The sequence below is a fragment of the Heterocephalus glaber genome, unplaced genomic scaffold (genome assembly GCF_053883595.1).
Source record: "Heterocephalus glaber isolate CG9 unplaced genomic scaffold, H.glaber_assembly_v1.0 deba00001472, whole genome shotgun sequence".
NCBI lineage: Eukaryota > Metazoa > Chordata > Mammalia > Rodentia > Bathyergidae > Heterocephalus > Heterocephalus glaber.
Genome location: NW_028258315.1, coordinates 72,131,030 through 72,154,373, shown reverse-complemented (window position 1 = coordinate 72,154,373; position 23,344 = coordinate 72,131,030).

The window sequence follows — 23,344 nt, the reverse complement described above, 5'->3', positions numbered from 1 at the left end:
TTTTTAATTTATCCAAGTCACCTGATATAAGCCAGAATAGCAATAACCAAATGGTCATCGATGGTTTTTCTATGTATATTGAATTACCTTCATAACATAAATCTTTTAATTTTGCTGCTAAGCAAATGATCTAAATATTCTGTATTTTAATAAGAATAAACTATGAAAACATGACATGCACTGAAAATTAATGTAAGAAAGTATCACCTAAAGGAGATCTGAGAACCAAATGCAATCCATTAACCTTTTGATTGCCATCCCCAACTTGCTGCAAATATTTGTGAAAACAAGTTCCCCTTTCACCAGGAGGAACTGCAACAAAAAGAAAATATTTGAAGAACTTAGCATGAGTGAATACCTCTGAATAATCAAGTCTCACAATTATGCTACCACAATTCATTGAAGATTCTGATATATAATTAAAATTAAAACAGACAATGAAGCATTCGTTAGTTAACTATACCACAGGGATGGAGGATACAGTCGGGGGAGGCAGCTGAAAAAGCAAAACCTATGTTACTAGTTTTCTCAAATTATCTTCTGTACTTTTTCAGAAGCTCAATTGCTTTTCTCCAACAACCCTAAACAATATTCAATTCCCCAGGGGAGGGGAACATTATGGGCCAAACTTTGTCCTCCAAAACCCAGGTTGAAGCCTTAATCCCAAGTACATTGCAAAGTATCTGTATTTGCAAATAGGGCTTTCAAGAGAGAATTAAGATGCTGGATATGGTGGCTGTAATCCCAGCACTCAGGAGGCTGAGGCAGGAGGATGGCTTTAAATTCAAATCCAGCATGGGCAACAGAGTGAGATTGTGTCTCAAAAAACAAAATAAAACAAAAGAACAACAACAAAACAAAAACAAAAAAGAGAGAGAATTAAAGTGAGGGCTTTACACTGAGTCCTAATCCAATCTGACTGGGGCCCTTACAGAAGAGTATGTTAGCACAAACAGTGAAAATTGCCAAAGATATGTGTGCCCAGTGGAAAGGCCACAAGAAGACACAACTGAATGGCAGGTATCTCAGTCAGTTGAGGATGCTGTAACAAAATACCACAGAATGGGGGGCTGAAGCAAAAGAAACTAATTTCTTAAATTCTGGAAGCTAAGGAGTCGAATACTAAGGCACCGGCACATGTGAGGTCTAGTGAGGCCCCTTCACAGTTTGCAGATGGCCACAACTCACTGAACCCACACATGGTTGACTATTTCTCATTTCTCTCAGATCTCTGTTTATAGTGCACTCATCTCATGCACAAATACTCTAACCTCGTGACTTAGTTACTTTTCAAAGACCCCACCTCCAGACAAGATCACATTAAGATTTTAGAGTGCAGTATATGAGTTTTGGAAATACACAAACATTCAGTCCATAGCAGAGGTTATCTGAAAGCCAAGAAGAGAACCCTTACAAGACACCAAATATTCTTGCACATTGATCTTAGTTTTTAGGCTCTAGAACTGTGAGAAAATAAATATCTATTGTTTAACCTACCCAATCTGGAGGATTTTGCCATAGCAGTCTTAGAAAACTTGTACAGAAAACAGAAAAATAATACAATTTAAGTAAATAAGCCTGGTATGTATTTTGGTGTAAATAAGTGCTTCTTGTATGGAGGCTATTTTGCTTTCCCTAGGGAAAAAAAAAACCAGGCAATGTATGGCTATATTTTGATTGTCATATTATGGAGGAGAAAGATTCTACTGGCTCACTGCATAGAGGTCAAAGATGCTGCTAAATGTCAGGGAATGTACAGCATAGAATACTTCTGTTCTGCACCTCCTCCCTTCCCATTGCAAAAAATCATATCATCCTAAATATCAGTAACACAGATGTTGAACTAAACCTACTCTGATGTTCCAAATTTGCCTGTTTCTGATTTGGAAGTGGGAAACTTGTTTTTCTTGGTGCTTCAGTCTACAGAGTCATTTCTGCAGGAGTTAGTTATCTTTTGCCAGACACCTTGAACAGTTAGCTAGTGCATGCATTCACTAATGATCTCCATCAAGCCAGTTGGCCCTGCCTGGGCAGAACATAGTATCCTGGGGAGTTTTCACTTTACCATTAGCAGAATGAAAATGCTTCTGCTATTTTTCATCTCACAAAATACAGAGGACAGAGACAAATTCTATATCTCAGATGTATCTCCTTTGCTATGATTTGTATCTAGTTGTCCTACCAAAGCCTGGTGAACTGGTAGGTGAGGCTTTTCAGACTTGCCTGGATCTAGGATGTGATGCTGGGACTCAGGGTACTCCACCCTGGGTGTGGGTGGCACCAGCCAAAAAGCAGGTAGCCTGGATGAAATATAAAGGCAGGCTTGCTGGCTTGCTGCTGCTGCTGCTTTGCTACTTCACTGCTTTACTGATTTCTGCCTGCCATATCATGAACTATTTGTCCTCTGTGATGCCCTTCTGCCCTGCTACCCTGCTGACTATGGTCTGAAACTTCTGCAAACTGTGAGGTAAATAAACTTTTCTTCCTTTAACTTGTGAGTGTCTGATATTTTGTCTCAGCAACAAGAAAAGTGACTAAGACATCCTTTTAAAAGTGGGCAAATAAATTCATTATTTTTGTATACAGTGTATTAGATGTGAATTTTTTATATCAATTAGCTACTGATGAAAATTCCTAAATTCTTTACTCCATAACAAAGAACTTTAAAAGTGAGTTAGGATCAGGATTTTGAGATAACAAATGTGCAATTGCTTTATGTTCAGTTTTTGTCACTTATAATATTTTGTGTTGCAGTGTTTTCCCTTTCTCTTTCTTCTCCATCTTCATCTGTATCTAGTCAACAAGGAAGAATAAAAAAGGCAACGATGTATGTACTGAAGAGTGTTCTATGCCCTCAGAATGAAGTTGGACCTCTGCACCAAGGAATGACAAGGAACCAGCAGATGGAAGCAAACTTTGTCTCTAATAGAAGCTGGAGGACAGCCTAGAGCTAGCCAGCATCAAAATTGCCATGCCTCATCTGCTTTCAGTTTACAAAATTGGATCTTAACTGAAGATCATTTTTTTATCCTTTTCCTAAAATTCACCAAAATACATTAAAAATTCTAGAACTTTTGAGGTTGGGGATGACCATTGACTTGCTTTATCACTGGACATGAGGTCTATCAACACTGCTTTCCCAGATTCCATTTTCTTTCCCACAGGTAAGTCACTGGTTCAAGGAAGTAGGGATTTAATGTTACCATTAAGACAGAAACATGGTTCTAAATCTGGAGAAGGTAGAAGTATGTCAACTATTATAATTTTCTGTCTTCTGGGAAGGAATTAGCATTCTAGAGAAAAAATGTAAGTAAGTATCAGAAAGATTTGGATAACATTAGTATTTCTTCTGGAGGGCTAATTACCTAACCACACAGCAAATTGTTAGTCTGAAGCTTGAAAAGTCTCCAAGACATTTCTTTATGACCTTTTTTATTTTCTATAAAAATAAGAAATTGTTATTCTGTCTGCTTAGGTTCTACAATTTTGTAGCAGATTTGAGATGAAATTCTGACCTTTGCTTGTTATCAATTATTCTGGAAATGTTTAAATTTTAGTACTCCACCCCAACATAAGGTGAACATCCTCCTGCCTTAGGTTGGAAAGCAGGGGCTGTAAGCTCTAATGAGTCCTCAATATTTTCCTTGGCTGCACTTCAAAAAGCCCCTAGAGATATTTATCTGGTTGAGTAATTTTATGGAATTTGTTTTCTCATTACAAATAACTAGAAAAATAGAAGTCGGGATGTGGCAGAAAGCTCTTTTTAGAGGTGGAAATAAGGCATTTTTCTAATGAATATGTAGTACGATTAATTTTAAAAAAGATGTAAAAGCATCATAAGAAACTGCTGTAATCCAAAGATAAGACAATCAAAAATGGCAAGAGAGAAATTCATGATAAAAATGAAATCCTCAGAAGATGAATAGCTGATTTCTCATTGGAAATTATGGATGAAGGAATTCAGTGGGATGCATAGTCAAAGTGCTGAAACACTGTTAACCAAGAATTCCTATCCCTCAAAACTGGAGGAGAAATTAACATATTCTCAAATAAATAAAAACTCAGAGTATCATTAGACTTGTCTTAGAAAAAAACTAAAAGGTTAAATAAAAGGCCATTACACAATTATTTGAATCCATACAAAATTTAAAAAGCACTAGTAAGACTAAATATAGGTAAATATAAAAGACAGCATAATTGTATTTTTGATTTACCTAACTTAAAGGCCAAATGCATAAACATTATGAAATTATGGAGGTGATTTTAAAATGCATGGAGATGTAATTTGTATGGTAATGCTAGTACAAAGAAAATGGAGTAATGAGGATATATTTGAACAATGTTTTTGTATATTAATAAATTTAAGTTGTAATTAATTCAAACTAAATTGTAAGAAGATGCCCATTTTAATTCTGATGGCAACTATGAAGAAAGCAACTGTAAAAAATATAGTAAAAGACATTTAGAGAAAGGAAATTAGTAAATAGTAAAAGGGAATCAAATGGTACATCAGAAAAATACCTATTGCACAGAAAAGAAAGTAGAAATGGTGGAATAGAACAAAAAAGATGACAAACATATATAAAATAATTTAAAATAGCAGATATAAATACAATACTATCAATAAAAACATTAATGTAAATGTATTTAACACCCCAGTTAAAAACACAGATTGGGAGAAAAACTAAAAATAAAATAAAACAAACTATCATCCAAGTCTATGTGGTCTGCAAGAAATACATTTTAAAATCAGAGACATGAATGATTTAAATGTAAATGTTAAAATAAAAATGGAACATTTTCTGTATAGCAAATGTTAAGCCATTAAAAAACCATGTGCTAAGCCATAAAAGAAGCCTCAATAATTTAAAATGTTTTGAAATCATGCAAACTATTGTTTTTGACCTTCATCCATTGTAGAAGTAGTGTTAAAAATCAATCGGGGGGCTCCAGGGATGTAGCTCAGTGGCACAGCACCTGTCTGGCAAGTGTTAGGTTGAGAGAGAGAGAGAGAGAGAGAGAGAGAGAGAGAGAGAGAGAGATCATAGGAAGAAATCTGGATTTTTTTCTAATACATAGCATTAAATTTAATTTATAGATGAAAGAAAAATATCATTAGGAAGATCAAAAAATACTTTGAAATAATAAAAACTGAAATACAACATACTAACATATGCAATACAGTTAAATAGTGCTTAGAAGGGAAATAATAGGTGCAGACAACTATATTAAAGAAGAAAAGGTTCTCAAATTAGTATCTTACATTTTCATCAAAAGAAACTATAAAAACAGCACAAAAGAAACCAAAGCAACTAACAGGAAGGAAATAATAATGAAAATTAATGAAATTCATAGTAAATGAATGAGTAAATTCAATAAAACCAAAATTTGTTTGTTTGAAAAGATTAACAAAATTGATAAAGCTTCAGCAACACTGGCCAAAAAAATAAATTACAAATTAAGAATGAGATCCTGGACATTACTGCATGTATTAGTCTGTTCTGTGCGGCTACAACAGAACCCAGACTGGATAATTTACAATGAACACAATTCTATTGCTTCACACTACTGGAGGTTGAGAAGTCCATCACTGAGGGACTCACGTCTTGTAAGGGCTGCATGATCCTGTGTCAGAAGGTGAAAGGCCCAGAGAAGATGAAAGGGATAAGAAAGCATAAGGTGGGGGTGGGTACTGTTATAACAGCAGTAACCCACTCATGAGGACAGAGCCTATACAGAAAGAGAATCCCACAGAATGTATAACTTAAAAATTCTAATTCATAATTTTCATTTTAATAACTCATAAGTCTAATTGAGACAGTGTGCTAAATGATTGGCGTGGGAGCTTTAGCTCATTTTTGCTACTATAAAGTAATGAGAGACTAGGTAATTGAGTAAACAAAATAAATTTATTTCTCAAAGTTCTAGAGGTTTGGACAGCAAAGGTAAAAAATAGGGCAGGTTTTGTGTCTGGTAAAGAGCCAATCTTTTCTTCTAGCATGGCACCTTGAATTAAGTGTCTACATGGCAGAAGGCAGGACATAAAAAAGGGCTGAGTGCTGTGTGAAACCTCATGAATAAGAATCTTAATCCTGGGGCTGGAGATTTAGCTCAGTGGTTCCACGGCCTCCCTCAAAAGCGCAAGGTCTCGAGTTCGATCCCCAGTACCAAAAAAAAAAAAAAGAAGAAGAAGAATCTTAATTCTACTCATGAAGGAGAAGCCTCCATGACCTCACTGCTAAAGGCTTCACTTCTTAATAATGTTGAATTGGAAACTAAATTTCCATATGGATATGGGAAAGACACAAATATTCACAGCATCACAATGGATTATCAAATTTAACCCTCAATATCAGTTCTATTTTAGAGTTGAGGCAACTAGATTTACAGACTTGAATCGATTGCAAACTTGAAGCCAATTTAGACAAATTTGCTAGTACTTATATCATTTACCATATGGTCATATGACAAGTTACTTATTTCCTCTATTGTTCAGTTTCCTCTTTTGAAAAATGGGGATGTAGGTAGTGCCTACAACATGGGGTCATTTTAAGAGGTATAAAGTGTGTAAGCACTGACGTTGACTTGAGCTCAGTCATTCTTAATAAGAATTGGCTGCTATTAGTGGTGGTACTACAGTAGCACATAGTAAAACTGACATTTGATCCCCCACATCACAGGCATGACATTGCATCACATGTGTCCTACTTCAAGGAAGAACTTGCTTCCCAACTTGGCAAATAAGCTTAGCAGAAACCTCTAGCTGACACCAACTGCAGAGTCTACTTTCCCTACAGAGAACTGTCCTGAGCAAGGTCTCATAATTCTCAGCACAGTCCGAGATTTAGTGATTGAGTAAGGTGGGGCTATGAAAGTCTAGCCATTTTAACCATGGCATAACTTTGGTGGGTAATATTTATTTCTGATCCCCTAACCTAGTTGGTCAAGAATTCACTTAAACTTCATTCTGGTTCAAAACCTTATCCTCTTTCCAATTATGCTTCCCTCCCCTTTCTTTCACAGGTGTTGAGCCTTAATAAATATTTTTCACAATGAAGTCTACCTCCTGTTTGTCTCAGGGCCTGTGACATTATAGTAATGCAGCATTTAGAAATCATGCATGAGAAAACATTAATTTGTATGAGATTTAGGCTGGCCGTTAAAAGAAGACAGAGAATAATAGACAAGATTCATTCTTCAAAATTCTGTAGTGTAACATAAGAAAGATAAAAGAACACCTGTGCTTTGGGACCATGTTATCACACAGAAACTGAAGGCTCATTGAATGTGATAAAAGCAGTGATTGCAACTGGCCTTGTGTTTCTGGCTTGTGCTTGGTGAGGCTTATTTAGGTGATTTCAGTGATGAGGGAACCTGCAGAGCACCAACTCGGTATCTACTCTGCTTTTTCTCATCAAAGTGCTGGACTAAATCAAAACTTTTAAGATTCATAATTCATCAGAGATGACTCCATTAGTGCAGCAAAAATGGGTAGATTAGATTTTGTATATTTTTAGCTCTACAATCATAATTTATGGCTCACTGTGTCAGATGCAAAAAGATAAGAGGAAAATAAGGAAATATGGGGACCTCAGTGAGATAATCTCATTTGAATTAGACAAATGAGGCCCTGCTATAAAAGAACACCCAGTGTCTCTGGACAAATTTATGAAGTCAAAACAAAAAATAATTACAGTGCAGAAATGGCTGGTACTGGATGAACCTGTTTCATTCCTAATGTTGGTTGGCAGCTCTTCAACCCTGATTATTCCATCTGGAGATAATTGTGTGATATCATCCATAAAATTAAATCATAAATCAACCCAGCTAGTTAACAGGCCAGCAAGCTGCTGAGAAAAACCGCATGTAGGGGAGTTAAGACTTCTCATCTTAATGAGAGATATGGGAATGAAATTAAGAGAAGACATATAGAGGGTGACCCTTAGCATGTCTACAGGGTCACTTGCTGACAGCTGCCTCCAAAGTCCATGCCTCACTAGTATCAAAGCAGCCAACCCACTGCTGAATTACCAATTTGCTGATGAGTAAAGAATATTCTACACATAAATGGAACCATGTACTGCTTTTTAGGGTTGCTAACTTGAGTTATGGGTGTCTAAAATGAAAGCCCCTTATTTCCTTTTTTTGATAAAATGTTAACAGTTATGGAAAATCTACAAATGTAATGAAAATCTTATATAAGTAAATAAAAAGAGAACACTTGGGAAAACATCCCCTCTAGACTTAGACTTTACCATAGATCTTTAGAATTTGTTAATAGTGAGCTGTGGTCAAGTTGCAGTGTATATCTGGAAAGTATTTGCCTTTTTCAGACAACTGGATGTGATTTGAAAGCAGCTAATTTATGTTGCCTAAAAGAGTAAAGACATTAAGATAAAGACTAATGTGTCATTAGTGTAGTCCCTGTTGATTTCCACAGGTACTTTCATTGTGACCAGCAAGTAGGAAGGGATTAAAAGTCAATAGTCATACTCCCCAATTCCTCTGACTGAAGCAGATGGCCAAAGGGTACATGTATGTGTTGAATCATCTGAGAAAATCAACCACATTCACTATAAAAATTCCATTTTTGACCATAGTAAATGCAAAGTTCTGATATATGTTGAGTTTCTGAATTTTCAAAGTAGAAGCCATAACATGTTGAGAAGCTGGTGGCTCATGAACATTTGAGTGGGAAGATCAGTATGCCACTCAGTAAAGATGAAAGGAGGAAAACAATAATAAGGATACATATTTTCTTGTACTCTTCCCTTCCACTGAATCATATTCAGACCAGTCCAGCAAGTCACTAGCTTTGAAAAATGCATGTTAATTTGATTAATTATTAATTATATTGAGTATATATTATGTGTATATATTACACTCTATACACTGATGACATATACTTGGTTTTGGACAATTCTAAAGTATAGATCAATCAGAAAATAAAATCCTTCCTATAAATAATTATTATTTATCTTTAATTATTTACCCCTCCATATCCTGACCTCTGGAATGTTTATTATTTCTCATCCTTCTGGATAGTATGAACCAGAAACCATAAAACTACATGGACCAATTTTATAAAAATGAACAGCATCAGAATTCCATTTTCACTAAGTTTATTGTATTGGCTAAGAATCTTTTAGTTGCAAACTTCAGAAAATTAACTTAATGTAGTCTATGAGAAAAAGAAGGCATTTTTTTGAAAAATAAGTTCACATGATCATCTAAATAGCTAGCTCTAGAGGAGAACTATTTCAGGCACGGTTACATCTAAGTCTCAAATAATCCTGTTGACTTCCTGTTCTTTCTCTCTTCCTCTTCCTCTCCCTACATCTATCTCCATCTTTATCAAACTCTTTCTTGAGTCTATGGTTTTTCCTTTTGATTTCATCCTCAGACTTTATAAAAGCAAACAAAGCCATAAATGAAAGCAGGCCAATGGTTTCCTTGAGATCCATGATTTCCCAGACTGAGAGACTGCTTCTCAATGATTTCAGCAAACACACTTACAAGTGTCTGTAGTATATATCAGGAAAATGGGAGAAGATAAGTTCAGACTTCTTGATTGGAGTCGGATTAAATGCTATACAAATAGCCAATTATAGGAATCTTTACACAGTTTTAAAACTATTAAATGAAATAACTATATCTTTATTTCAGAAAGATTATTCTGATAGTATTGTGGAGAATGAATTAGAATTGGAAGAACCCAGATTTTTGAAGACAATTGGAGGCACCAAAAAGTGAAGGTTTAGCAGTAGAAGAATTAGAAAAGATAAAGAGACCTAAAAAGGCTTTGAGGAATAGAACTGAAATAATTTAGCAACCAATTGATGGTGACCAAATGATGAAAGAGAAAAAAAAACAAAAAAACAGCATTGAAATTTCCACCTTGAATGATTGAATAAATTCTTACTTCATATGTATTTTAAAGAGATTTTTCTATGCCCCACATGGAAATGTTACCAAGTCTGGCAATATTCCATTCCCTTGGGAGTGGAGGAATCTGTGGGTAGATTTCAGCCAATGCTCTAGATTGCAACTAAGATAATCTTTTTACCAGTGGGCTAATTTATTCAATCTTTCAAGCTAATTCCATTAAAATTCATCAAAAGTTTAAATATTTTTTCTCAACTTTTAATAATCTGGAGTGTTGATAAATGTTTTCTTCAAATATTGTGCATCATGACTTAAAGAATTTACAAAAATGTTTATTGAAGGAAACATTTAATAATTACCTGGAAGAGGACAACTGAGAGATGTGTGATCTAATCTCTTACGCTATAGTGTGTAGCACCCAATGTCGCGGCAAGGGGGAGCAGACTATTGGGAACAATAAAACTTTATTTATAAGAACGGCCAACCAGCTGTAGTTTGCCAATTTTTAAAACATTCAATTATAATATTATCTTGATTACTGAGTTCTTTTGATATCTCCTTAAATTATTTTGTCCAATGACAGTGCTTCTCTCTAATCCCAGTTTTGTTGATAGTACGTTATAAACAAAATGTGTTAAACAAATTTGTTAAACAAAACATACAGTCAGGACCTTATGTTCAGGAAGAAGACAATAAGCAAGAAGACTGAGTCAAAACAATGTATCCACCAGGTCTCCAGTGTGCAAGCCCAGATTTTGGAGGATCCAGATTCACCTTAGCGGGTAGGAAGCACAGGCTGATTTTGAAACATCATCTTTCAAGCATAGGCAATGTAAATATATAGCAGTGTGTCTGTGAGTGGTTTGGTAGATACCCTCTGCCAAAAATGTTTTCTTAACTTTTTTGAAGTATGCTATATCAAAGGAAAAAATTTGTGAAATGTGACATTTGATTTTGAATGCTGCTGCTAAAAATGTGGCCAGTGTAGCAGCAACATCAGCATCATTCGCTTGCTTGTTAAAATGTGAAGTCTCCAGCCACACCTTTGACTCACTAGATCAAAATTTGCATTTTACCAAAATTCTCAGGCAACTTTTATGTATTTTTCAATTTGATAAATGAACCCCAAATTGGAATGCAAATTAAAATGATAGACTTTTTATTGAGTGTTACTTTTAATCACATAATCTTACCCTTTAGGAATTATTGAGCATTCCCTGCTTCTCCAGGGGGAATATGTTCCAAGACTCCTAGTCGATTCCTGAAACTGCTCACAGTATTGAACCTCACAAACCATATTTTCTCCTATACATACACACCTGTGATAAAGTTTAATTTGTAAATTAATTACAATGAGATATTAACCGCAATAATGAATAATAGAAGACTATGTTGTAGTAAAGGTGTGACGGCAGTCTCTGTTGTTCTCTCCCAAATTGCTCTGTATTTAGTTTTCTTTCTGTGATGATGTGAGATGATACAAGGGCTTCATGATGAAATGAGGTGAGGTGAACATCACAGGCATCATATATAATCTTAGACTACCATTGACCTCGGGACAGTACATCAAACTTACGAATTGTTTATTTCTGAAATTTTCCATTTAATAATTTTGAACAACAGTTGATCTCAAGTAACTGAAACCTTAGAAGTAAAGTTCCAGGTAAGGGCTTATTGGTGTATATAACCTTACAAAATTAATTATGTTATCATAGTAGTGTATGTCTATTATGAGTGAGACTATAACAAAAGTTCTTTTTTTTCAATTTACAGAAATACATTATCAAAATTCTTGGAGATCCCTGCTTAGAAGACCACTACTCTGACATGCAAGTCTTTGGAGAGAATAATAAAAGAGGAAAAAAAGAAAGGTTAGAATATTATAATCTTTAGAGTAACTTTCAAAGTTAGTCTGTTATCTCAAGGTCAGGGTAACTATTTACCTATCTATAAATTAATCAAAATTCTCACAGAGGTTTCTGGGAATCATAGTCTATATTTTATTCAAGTGGTTTATTATTTCCTTTTAATATATTATCCTGGAACACAAACAAACAAACAAAACACAAAAACATTTGACAAAAAAGTCAAATTCACTAATCTGTATTTCTGTTTGAGGTTATAAATAAAAAGACAAATTTAGAATTGTGTATTGTCATTTCATAAACTACAAATATACACTTAAATTGCTTGTATGGAAATTTTTTTCTGAGTGAACAAGGTAATGCAAACATCATTAATGACCTGAAAAATATTCTTTGTTCTTAGAACAGGGAAATTCATGTTAAGGTAGACGGCATTTCTAAAATATATCCCTCCTGGGCAATTAGTGATCCTTTGATTCAACCACATAGATCCAAGGTCAGTTTCTCACTTTCCTTTTTGCTTTCCCTATCTCTCTTCTCCTTTTCTTTCTCCTTTGTCCCTTTAGCCACACAGTTCAGAGCACACCCGTAGAACAAATAAAGAAACATTAGCCAATGACTCTTAGAAAGATTGTAATAACGTTTAACTTTAGAATTACCTGAGGATTCTGTAAGCAAACATTTTAAAGTAATATTTAAATCCATTACATTCATATAACTCAATATAATCTTTAGAAAACATTAAAATGACAACCCCTAGGCCAAATTATTTTCTTCTCAGGCTTTGTGCTCAAGCTGCTCAGGAATGCATATTTATAGCACAAAGAAACCATATTTAGGGACTTAGCTCTGTTTCTCTTGCAATTACTATAGTGAGCCTCACACTAACAGGAGTCCATCTGGGTCCATGCATGAATCTTTTTATGGATGTTTGCTTCCCATTGGCTTTTCAATCAATGTTGGAAAACTCATTTGGCAGGTATCCAGAATTTCTCCAGCTCATATTAAAATCCAGGTTTTAACGAATTATGTTATAGGAATTGTTAGCACTTGCCTACTGCAATAATTGGGAATTTCTTCAAGAAAATCAGAAAAAAAAAGATTAGTCTTTGAAACTTAAAATGTGAGGAGAGCAACAGACAGGAATTGGAATAAAAATTGGTTGTCCAATAACCTTGGACAAGTTACTTAATCTTTTTAAGCCTCATCTATAAAATGAGAACACATTTACTGACTTTATAGGAATGTAGTCACTCTTAAATCAGATAAGTGTGAAAATTTCTTCTCAGAGTACTAAGAACATAGAAACTACTGGAAAGGAGATAAAATTTCTCCTCTATCTTCTTTAGTCTATAACTGAGTCTTAGAATTAAACCAACATAAGAAAAATTAAGGGGAGAAAGACATACACATTTTATTTTGTAATTTGTACCAGCACATGGGTGCTTCACAAGACAAATGAAGGCTCAGAGAAGCAGTTAGGGGTGAAAGCTTTTGTACTAGTTTGGACAAAGAGCAGTATATTTTAAAAATGTAATAAGACAAAGGGATTTGGCTAGGGCAGTTAATTGTGAAAAAGCACTAGTTAAATAAGGAGTTAGTTTGACAAGATTTGTTTGTGTGGATTTCTCTTCTGCTTTGACTCCCTGTCTCTGGTGATAGCAGTGTTCTCCTCCCTTGTGGTTCAGAGAAGGAACCACAATTTCATGTGGGAATTCTATTCCCCAATGTAAGAAGGAAAAGGAAGGTAGAGCCAGAGTTCCTTTTTTATACCTGCTCTTTTCAAGTGCTTTAATTCCAAATAATCAATATGCCAAAGTGACATGTTGGCATGCTCTGAACTGCTACACTATCTCTATGGTAACTATTTATCATCCTATTAAAATCAACATATTAATTCTGAGCCAGACTTGCTGGATCATATGGTAGTTCTATTTTCAGTGTTTTGAGGAACCTCTATACTGATTTCCATAGTCGTCATACCCCTCCACCAACAGTGTATATAAAGTTCCCATTTCCCTACCTCCTGTCCAGTATTTATTATACTTTTGTATTGTTGATGATAGTTATTCTGACTGGGGTTAGATGGAATCTCAATATAGTTTTGATTTCCATTTCCTGGATGGATAGTGATATTGAACATTTTTCTTCATGCAGTTATTGGCAATTTTTACTTCTTTTGAGAAGTGCTTGTATGTTCCTATTTATTGACTGGATTATTTGTTCTTTTATTATTAATTTACAAGCCAGATATCTGAAGTCTTTCTGAAAAATCCTGGATCACTATAACCAGACTAAATGGATCAGCGATACCTACATATTTAATTGGCTATAGAAACATAGATGGTTGAAAGTATGAAGGGAAAAAGACATGACACTGAGTTTTCTTACATTATGGAAAGGACAAAGGAGAGAAGGCTTTAACCAAACTCAATTTCTGATACTCAAAATGAGTTGGATGTGTTAAAAGTAGTACAAACTAATGACAGTTAGCATTGCAACTGTCTTACTTTTTCTTGTTACTGAGACAAAATACCCAACACCCAAAATTAAAGGAGAAAAGGTTCATTTGGCTCAGTTTGTAGAAGTTTCAGTTCGTAGTCAGCTGGCTCCAAGACAGGGTGGCATGGCAGAGGGGCATCATTGAGCAAGACAATGAAATAGCAAACCAGCAAGGTGACAGGCCTCTTTCTGTCCCTTATATCTGATCCAAGTTACCTGCCCTTAGGGTGGGTAGCACTCACACTCTTAATCCCAGTGCCCTTGATCCTAGCATTGCACCATGAATTAATCCCTGTATCATGCACTCAAGATCCAATCACCTCTGAAGAGCCCTACCTATGACTGCATGAGGCTTTGGGGGGACATCTAGACACAGCCATAACAGCAACATTTAAACCGTCTAACTCAATAGTTCTCAGTCTTGGCTCCCCAATATTACTGCTTGGGAAGTTTTACAACAATATTCATCCTGAGCCTCTCCTCCCAAGATTATTTTGGGTAGATTTTTCTGGAGTGGGCATAGGCATTATTATCTTATAAAATAATGCTAACACAGCCACTGTCTAAATCAATTGCTCTGACCACCCTCGTTCTAATTTGATGCTCATCTGTCATCATTTTGACTCCTGTGTAAGGCCTTGTCTGCATCAACAGAGAGATAACCAAGAGAGTTTTAAATATTTCTGGGTTTGTGGCTGATATTTCTTGTAGTGATTCACGAACATGATGTGGCAGAGTACGTGTAAATCGTGCTAGAATAAATGCTACTCATTGCCGCGATCATTATAATTCTCACTGTATGTTAATAAGACAGCATTTTGTAGTTCTAGTTTAGTTTGCCATCTACTATTTCATGTAAGTCAATTTCTTGAGGTCTGATCACTTCTAATAGTAAAAAAAACTTCCCCTAAGTTCATTCTTTCTATGTCTGTCTGTCTGTCTCTCCCCGCCCCGCCCCGCCCCATCTCTTTCTCCTCCACCTCTTACTTCAAATGGTTCAGAACAAAATATCCTTGGTAATATCTGCAAATTTTCTCTGTGTTTGCGATTGTTTAAAAACATAACAGGGATGAGGATGTAGCTTAGTATTAAGGTGATTGACTGTGTCAGGCCCTGTGTTTGATCCTCACAACTGTAAAAGTAAAAATACAAAAGATTGATTTCTGGTCCTTCAAAGGAGATCATGAGATTTTCCAAGGTGATTCTCAATTAGGATCTTTATCTTAAGGTACATTTTTTATAATGGCAAAATTATCTTATGGTACTTCTTGGTCTTTCTCTGCCTCCATTCTCTTGGCATAGCTTTCCTTATTACTCTTCCTCCTCTAAGTTGGACAACAATATCTTAAAGTATTTTCCTTCCTGATTCACTATTTCATGGTTCTGATACTCTTCAGAAATAATTCTTAAACCTGCAAGTTGGAAACTACACAATATACTTCACTTGTGAACTGCACGTGATATGTCTGTGTTATGTAGTGAGGAGCATGTTATAGCATTTGCTGTTTTATTCAAAATCCAAATATTTGAAAGGCAAATCATACAGACAACAATCTTAAAGGTTATATTAGATCCTATTTCAACAATAATTTAGGCTTTTGAAAATTGTTTTCCTTTCGATTAGGAATGCATATAATAATGATTGGCACCAAACAGAGGCACTTGATTAAAGTTTTTTGAGTGAGTGGATCAAAGAATTGGCTCTTATAACAATGGGTAGAATAGAATAGAATAGACTGTCTCTTAAATAAATTCTACTTCTAAAATTTGATTATTTATTACTTCTAGTACTACAGTTAGAAATCATATTATCTGACTAGACATTAAGAAGCTTGTCCATCTCAGTTCAATCTCATGTCTGTAGATAAGACTGAAAGCCAAATAATCATACCTCATAAACTCAGCACTATCTATAGAAAGGAATTCTGCATTGCTTTTGAGGGAACTGAATTCTAGCCCCACTTTCTGGAACCAACTAGCTATATTTTTGAACAAGTAATTTTGAACTTTCTCTAAGATACACATTACTCATAGTTCTTCAGCATATAAAAAGGGTTAACTTAGAATTATAAATTTTGTCCTTGCTATAAAATGTTGCTTCTATGTTGCCAATATATAACTATGGATTTTGAACCAAATTACCTTACCATTAAGACTATTCCAAGAGAAGAACTTGATGTAAGGGTACAGAAAGTGATAGAATAATCCTGTCAATCAACTGTAAACATAAAAATATATTTAATCCCCATAATTGTTAACAGATTATCATGAATCTCTTTTAGGACACTGTGGAATTCACTCACTTATTTATCATACATAGAAATACTAACCACAACATATACACAGGAAGTACACAATGGTAGCCATACTTCTGTTCAAATTAAACGGTGATAGAGTAGGAGTCAAATCATATAGTCTGATTATGATCCTACTGTCTAAAATATTTTATAGATGTTTCAATAACTTTTGAAGAGCATACTGAGGCTGGGCCTTTGGACAAATGAAAATACCAAAATACTGTCAATATGAGTTCAATTTTTGGATCTAAAAATAGTAGTTGGGCCAGTATTTTTCTTGTGTCATCCCAACCCTTGAACTGAAAGTATCCATTCTTCTGGTCAGCATTCACTAAGCAGGAATGATAACATAGCTACTGTTAGAATCCACCTATACAGAGTATAAATTCTCAGTTCCTCATATTTGAGTTTTCCCAAAAGCATTTTGTAAGCCTAGGACTTGATTGTAGATAACCCTTAGCAGGTGATTTTAGGAAGCACAAGTAGTGGAGTGGGGGTAAGTGTGACAAGTAAGTTGGAAAGCCAGCTATGAGTACACTGATGAATGAGTTATCATTGTGGACGTCTTGGAGTCAATTCTACTAGACACACTTGGAAATGTCATGGAAAACATATCTGATAATTTTCCACTGAGGAATAAAGCAGCTAGGCCTAGTATATTTTACCCTTCAAACAAACCACGACAAATATTTCCTACCCCATAAGCCATCCTTATCTAGTGACCTGGAGATTAAACTCATCGAGGACTTAGCTGTACATTCTCTTCTGTTAAATGTGGGTGAACTTGTTACTGACAGAAGTGACTCTGTATTCCTTTAGAAACTGGGACATAATAGGTGTATACTATCCAGCTTCTTCCAGTTTCTCTTAGGATACTCACCCAAATAACCCGGGCTCCATGTTGTAAGGAAGCCCAAATTATACAAGGATGACACATACCATTATTCCAGCCATTGAACCCTGCTGAGGACCCAGTCACAGCCAGCCTTGACTGTCAGAAATACGAATGAGCAAGGCTTCTGTTGATTTCTACCTTCACCCATCAAGTCACTGGACATTTTTTCATTTTCTCAAAAGAGACTTAAACATGAATCAAAGACAAGTTGCTTTTGGTGTACACTTTTGAGATTCCTAGAATTTGTGAGCTCCCTAGTAAAATTGATGTTGTGAGCTTCTAAATTTGAAGTGCTTTGTTATGTAACAGTAGGTGAATAAACACTGGGATATTTATCCACCAATATTCACCCCAGTGATTGTAAAGTATAAGTCTCTGTAGGGGCCAGTGGGCTAAAGGAAGCCTGAGTCAGGCAAGGTTGCCAAAGAAAAGAACATGGAGCAGACATTATAAAACAGGAACCAGACTTTAATTTCCAGTATCGAACTTATACCAGTTCTTTATCAGCTTAGCTAAGACACAGTAAGTCAAAACAGTTTGGGTGACCTTGCATAGCCATGTGGTACCTGGGTAGTCATCCATGCTGACTCCTTATTATTATAACAAACTCCATCATGTACCTGGGCCAAATACAGAGTTGTGTCCTCAAGTGCCCTCAAGTGCCTTCAGACGCCCAGGCTTGATACATCTGATAGCAGCCGCCTACAATCCCCAAAGACAGCCTGTTCCTCATGTAGAGAATTACAGCGACTGAGCACTTGAAGTGAGAAGTTATCAGTGTACATTTCCTGTCCTTGCAGCTGTTTATGTTTGTGGGTAACATAGACTCAGGACACAGGAACAGAGCAACTCTATGTCTGTCTCACCAGTGGTCAATTAAACAGCTTATGAGGTGGAAGATGAATGTGTAAACTGGCAAGCTGGAATGAGGTAAAACCAATGATATAATTATTATAAAATGCTCTGGCAGCTCAAAGAAGAGGCTTCTAACCCAACTTCATGGTATGAGGAAGGTATCCCAGAAATAAAACTAAATTTCTCAGTCCCCACTGCATCAGGATGTGGGCAGGAGAAATTAGTGACTTCTTCTGTATGCCAAACTCCTTCAGGAAAAAATTTTTATAAAGACATATGTTTTTTAGGATAGCATTCTGCTGATCTTCAAATGCAAGATAGATAGGTTACAATTAAGCATATGCTGACTCCTGGCTTTCTTCCTGAGAGAACAGTATCTTAGCTTGTACAAAATTATTTAATGACCTGCTATTCTTAAGAGATACTTTTGATTTTTTTGGTGAGTGTGTGAAGATAATATGCTCCCTCATACTGACATTGCATAAATTCCTGCTTAATTCCAAAAGTATTATTATCTTTTAAAAATGAAGATAGTGAGGAGGAAATAGAAAAATGTTATCTTCTGGCTCTCCATCTGAATATGATAGCTTTTAAACACTATGGTTTTGAATTAAAAATCAGACCCCTATACATTACTTCTTTCTGAAAATTTATGCAATGCTGAATAACCCTCTCTATGAGGAATATCATCCTGTGAAGACTTTTTATAATTTGATTCTTATTTTTAGTTGATTTTTTATCATAAATATCTAGATAAGTACACAAACTAATACAGCAGAATGACTTCTCATGAATTATACACACTCTTGTAATCAATTCCCAGATGGACAAACAATACATGACTAGCTCTCCAAAATTCTCTCCTGTGCTCTTGTGTAGGTGCTGCCTCCCTAAAGGTAACTCCTATTCTAATTTTATATCATAGGCTATTATTTCTTGCTTTCAACTCTATATAGATGAAATCAGACCTTGTATTTTCACTTGGGTCTTGCTCTTTTCATTTAATCCTACTTCCATGAGATTTGTCTACCTTATGCAGACTTGTTTAGTTTGACTTTGATTTTAACTGGCATGTATTTAATTTAGAATGTCTTATGTATTTTTAACTGCCATGTATTAAATGTTTATTTCCCAGGAAAAATCAGGAGATCCATAGTAATCATCTGACATTCTGCTTCCAACTGAAGAGAGCTTTTACTGAGGGAGTGGGACATTGAAAAAGAATTTTCCAAAATGCACTGTTTTACAATTAGAAGTTTGGCAAGAGGGTAGGAAGAGAGCATTTAGTTATTCAGAGGACTCTGTTTTCTGGCAGTCTAATTTTGTGGTTGAACAATTGTGATTGTATAGTAGAATTAATGTTGTTTTATGGTGTGTTAGTTACTTTTCTCTGGTTGCTGAAACAAAATGCCTGATACCCAAAGTTAAAGGAGGAAGGTTTATTTAGCTCACAGTTTATAGAGGTTTCAGTCCATAATAAGCTGGCTCCAAAGCAGAGTAGCATGGCAGACAGGCCTTGTAGAGGAGAAAGTTCATGGCACCCACATGGTAGCAAAAGCAACAAGATATCTTAACAGCATCTTTCTGTCCCTTTTATCATATTCAGGCTACCAGGATTAGGGCAGTGCCAAACCAATGAGTGTACTGGTTTAGTAACTTTAATCCCAGCATCACACTCTAGATTCAGCCACCACCGAAAAAGCCCTATGACCGCATGAGGCTTGGGGGCAACATCTAGACCCAAATCATAACATTACTCCCCTGGCACCCAAAAGACTCATGTGCATCCCTTTGTGTAAAAGGCATTTAGTCCATCTCCAAGAGTTTCCAAAGTCCTAATGGTTTCTGCATTGCTGCAAATGCCAAGTCCAAAGTTGGCCCTGAGATTTAAGGCAAACTCTTAGCTGTAAGCTCCTGTACAAATGAAAAGAAAATTAAACATTTTAAACATTCAATGGCACGAGATAGACATCTCCATTCTAAAAGTTACACATAGGGGGATACAAAGGAATGGGACCAAAGCAAGTCCAAAATCCATCAGAGCAAATATTAAATTGCACAGTTTCACTTCCAGGATCCCAGGCAATCTGTGGCAAGTTGTGAACTCCAAAGGGCTTGGGTAGCTCCCTTTCTATGGTGCTGCTGGTGATTACAGCTCCCATGGCTTCTCTCTGGGGCTGGCTTTGCTCCCCACTTGCATTTTTCCTCAATGATTGGCAGTCTTGGCTTCTTCAAACTTCTGGGGTCTCCACTGCACCTTTGGCTTCAGACTCACAGCTTCATGGGATTTCTGAATATGATGACTTATCACACATATAAAAACTAGAGTTTAAATTCAGAGTACCATCAGTGATGATTGCTTGCTTGAATTGTCATGATTGGTTTATCAAGAATTAAAGGCTAAGAATTAGAAAGAAGCTCTCATATCTATGTCTCCTCAAAGTTGGTGCAGAAAAATAACTTTAATGGAAAGATTTTAATGGTAACTTCTACCATATAGTAATGAAGCTGCAGCATATTCTTTGCTCAGAGGAAGTGATATTCTGGGTTGCACCTACTTCAACAGAGAAATAATCTATTTATTTATTTTTCCATTAAGTTTATTAGCACATTTTAGGTATACAAAAAAGTTACATTCACCATTGGGATCTTGTAGCTTTACATGATGGATCTTGGTTCTTATTTTTTCCCCATCTCCCTGCCCTCACTTCACCCCCTCCACCCTACCCTATTTACAAAGACTTTGTTTCCATTTTTTTCCTTTGTTCATATTTTTTCTTTTCCCTTCTTTCCTTTCCCCTACACCTCCCACTTCACAACTCCATTAGACCTTTTGTTCCTATTTCATAATATCAACTATACATTTTGATCCTTATTTACACTTTTAGTTTTTCACACCAAAGAAATGATTCAGTATTTACACATGTATTTGTATTTATTTCACTTAATAGTATGGCCTCAATATGTATCCACTTAGCTATAAATATCTAGTTTCTCATTCTTTATGGCTGAGTAGTGCTTCATTTTATAAACACACACACACACACACACACACACACACACATTTTCTTTATCCAGTCTCCAGTTGATGGGCATTTGGACTGTTTCCAAGTTTTGCTACTATGAACATAGGTGCACATATATCACTCTGGTATGATTCTTTTAATTCTTTGGGGAAGATACCCAGCAGTGGAATAGCTGGGTCAAATGGGACTTCCAGTCATAGTTTTTTGAGGTATTTCCACAGTGGTTGCACCAGTCTATGCTCCCACCAGCAGTGGAGCAGTGTTCCTCTTTCCCCACAGCCCCACCAGCATTTGTTATTGGTTGACTTCTTGATAACAGCCATTCCTTCTGGGGTAAGGTGGAATCTCAGTGTTGTTTTCATTTGCATCCCTCAAATGACTAGTGATGTTGAACATTTTTTCATATGTTTATTTGCCATTTCTACTTCTTTGAGTGAGAAATGTCTGTTCATTTCAGATGCCCATTTTTGGATTGGGTCTTTAAATTTGGGAGGTCTGATTTTTTTAAAGTTCTTTATAGATTTTACATAGTAGGCCTTTGTCTGAGGAACAGCAGTTCAAAATTTTTTCCCACATTGTGGGTTGTCTCTTCATTCTGTTAGTGGTTTCTCTTGCTGTGCAGAAGCTTTTTAGTAAGAAGAGATCCCATTTGTTGATTGTTTGTGCTAGTTCATGGGCAATGGAGGTTTTGTTCATAAATTTTTTTCCTTTGCCACTGTCTTCAAGAGTGCTAACTAACTTCTCTTCCAACTAGTTCAGCGTTTCTGTTTTAATATTTAGATATTTAGTCCATTTTGATTTTAGTTTAGTGCATGATGGAAAATATACTTCTAGTTTTAATCTTTAGCAAGTTGAAACCTCATTTTTTCAGCAGCATTTATTAAAGAGGCTATCTTTCCTCCTTTGAGGGTGCTTGGCTCCTTTGTCAAAAATGAGGTGGCTGAGTGTGTCTGGAGTTGTTTCTGCATCTTTTCATTGGTTTCACTGGTCCTGAGTTCTGTTTCTTTGCCAGTACCATGCTACTTTTATCACAGTAGCTTTGTAGTATAGTTTCAAGTTGGGGGTCGTGATACCCCCTGCCATGTCTCTGTTGCCTAGCATTGCTTTTGGATTCTAGGTCTCTTCTTGGTACAAATGAAGATTTGGATTGTTTTCTCAAGGTCTGTGAAGTATTCTGCTGGAATTTCAATTGGGATTGCACTGGATCTGTATAGCAGTTTTGAAAGTATGGCCAATTTCACTATGTAGATTCTTCCTACCCAGGAGCAAGAGATTTCTTTCCTTTTTTTTCTTTTTTTTGTATTAAATTCTTTTATTGGTACATTGTAGGTATACAACATAATTACATTTCTCATTGGGAATTGTACCTTTATATAATGCATCTTGGTTCTTATTTTTTCCCCATTCCTAGCCCTCCCTTCACGCCCTCCACCCTTCCCTATTTACAAAGACTTTATTTCCATATTTTCCATTTCTCATCATTTTTCCTTTCCCATCATTTTTCCTTTCCCTTCTTTCCTTTCCCCTGCCTCTCCCATTACCCCTACCCCTTTGGACCTTTTCTTTCTATTTAACATTATCGATTATTCATTCTAATCATTGGTACATTTTAGGTATACAATATAATGACATTCATCATTGGAAATTTGCAACTTTACATAGTCTCTCTTGGTTCTTATTTTTCACCCTTGCCCAGCCCTCCCTTCAACCCCTCCAGTCCTCCCTATTTACAAAGATTTCGTTCCTATTTTTCCATTTTCTCATATTAATTCCATTCCCTTCTATCCTTTCCCCTAGCGCTCCCACTTTCTTCCCCTTTGCCCCTTTTCTTCCTATTTCACATTACCTATTATACATTTAGTCCTTATTTACACTTTCAGTTTCTCACACCAGAGAAACTATTTGGTATTGATACATGTGTGTTCTATTTATTTCACTTAAAAGTGTCGCCTCAATGTGCATCCACTTAGCAATAAATGTCTTTAATTTCTCATTTTTTATGGCTGAGTAGTACTCCAT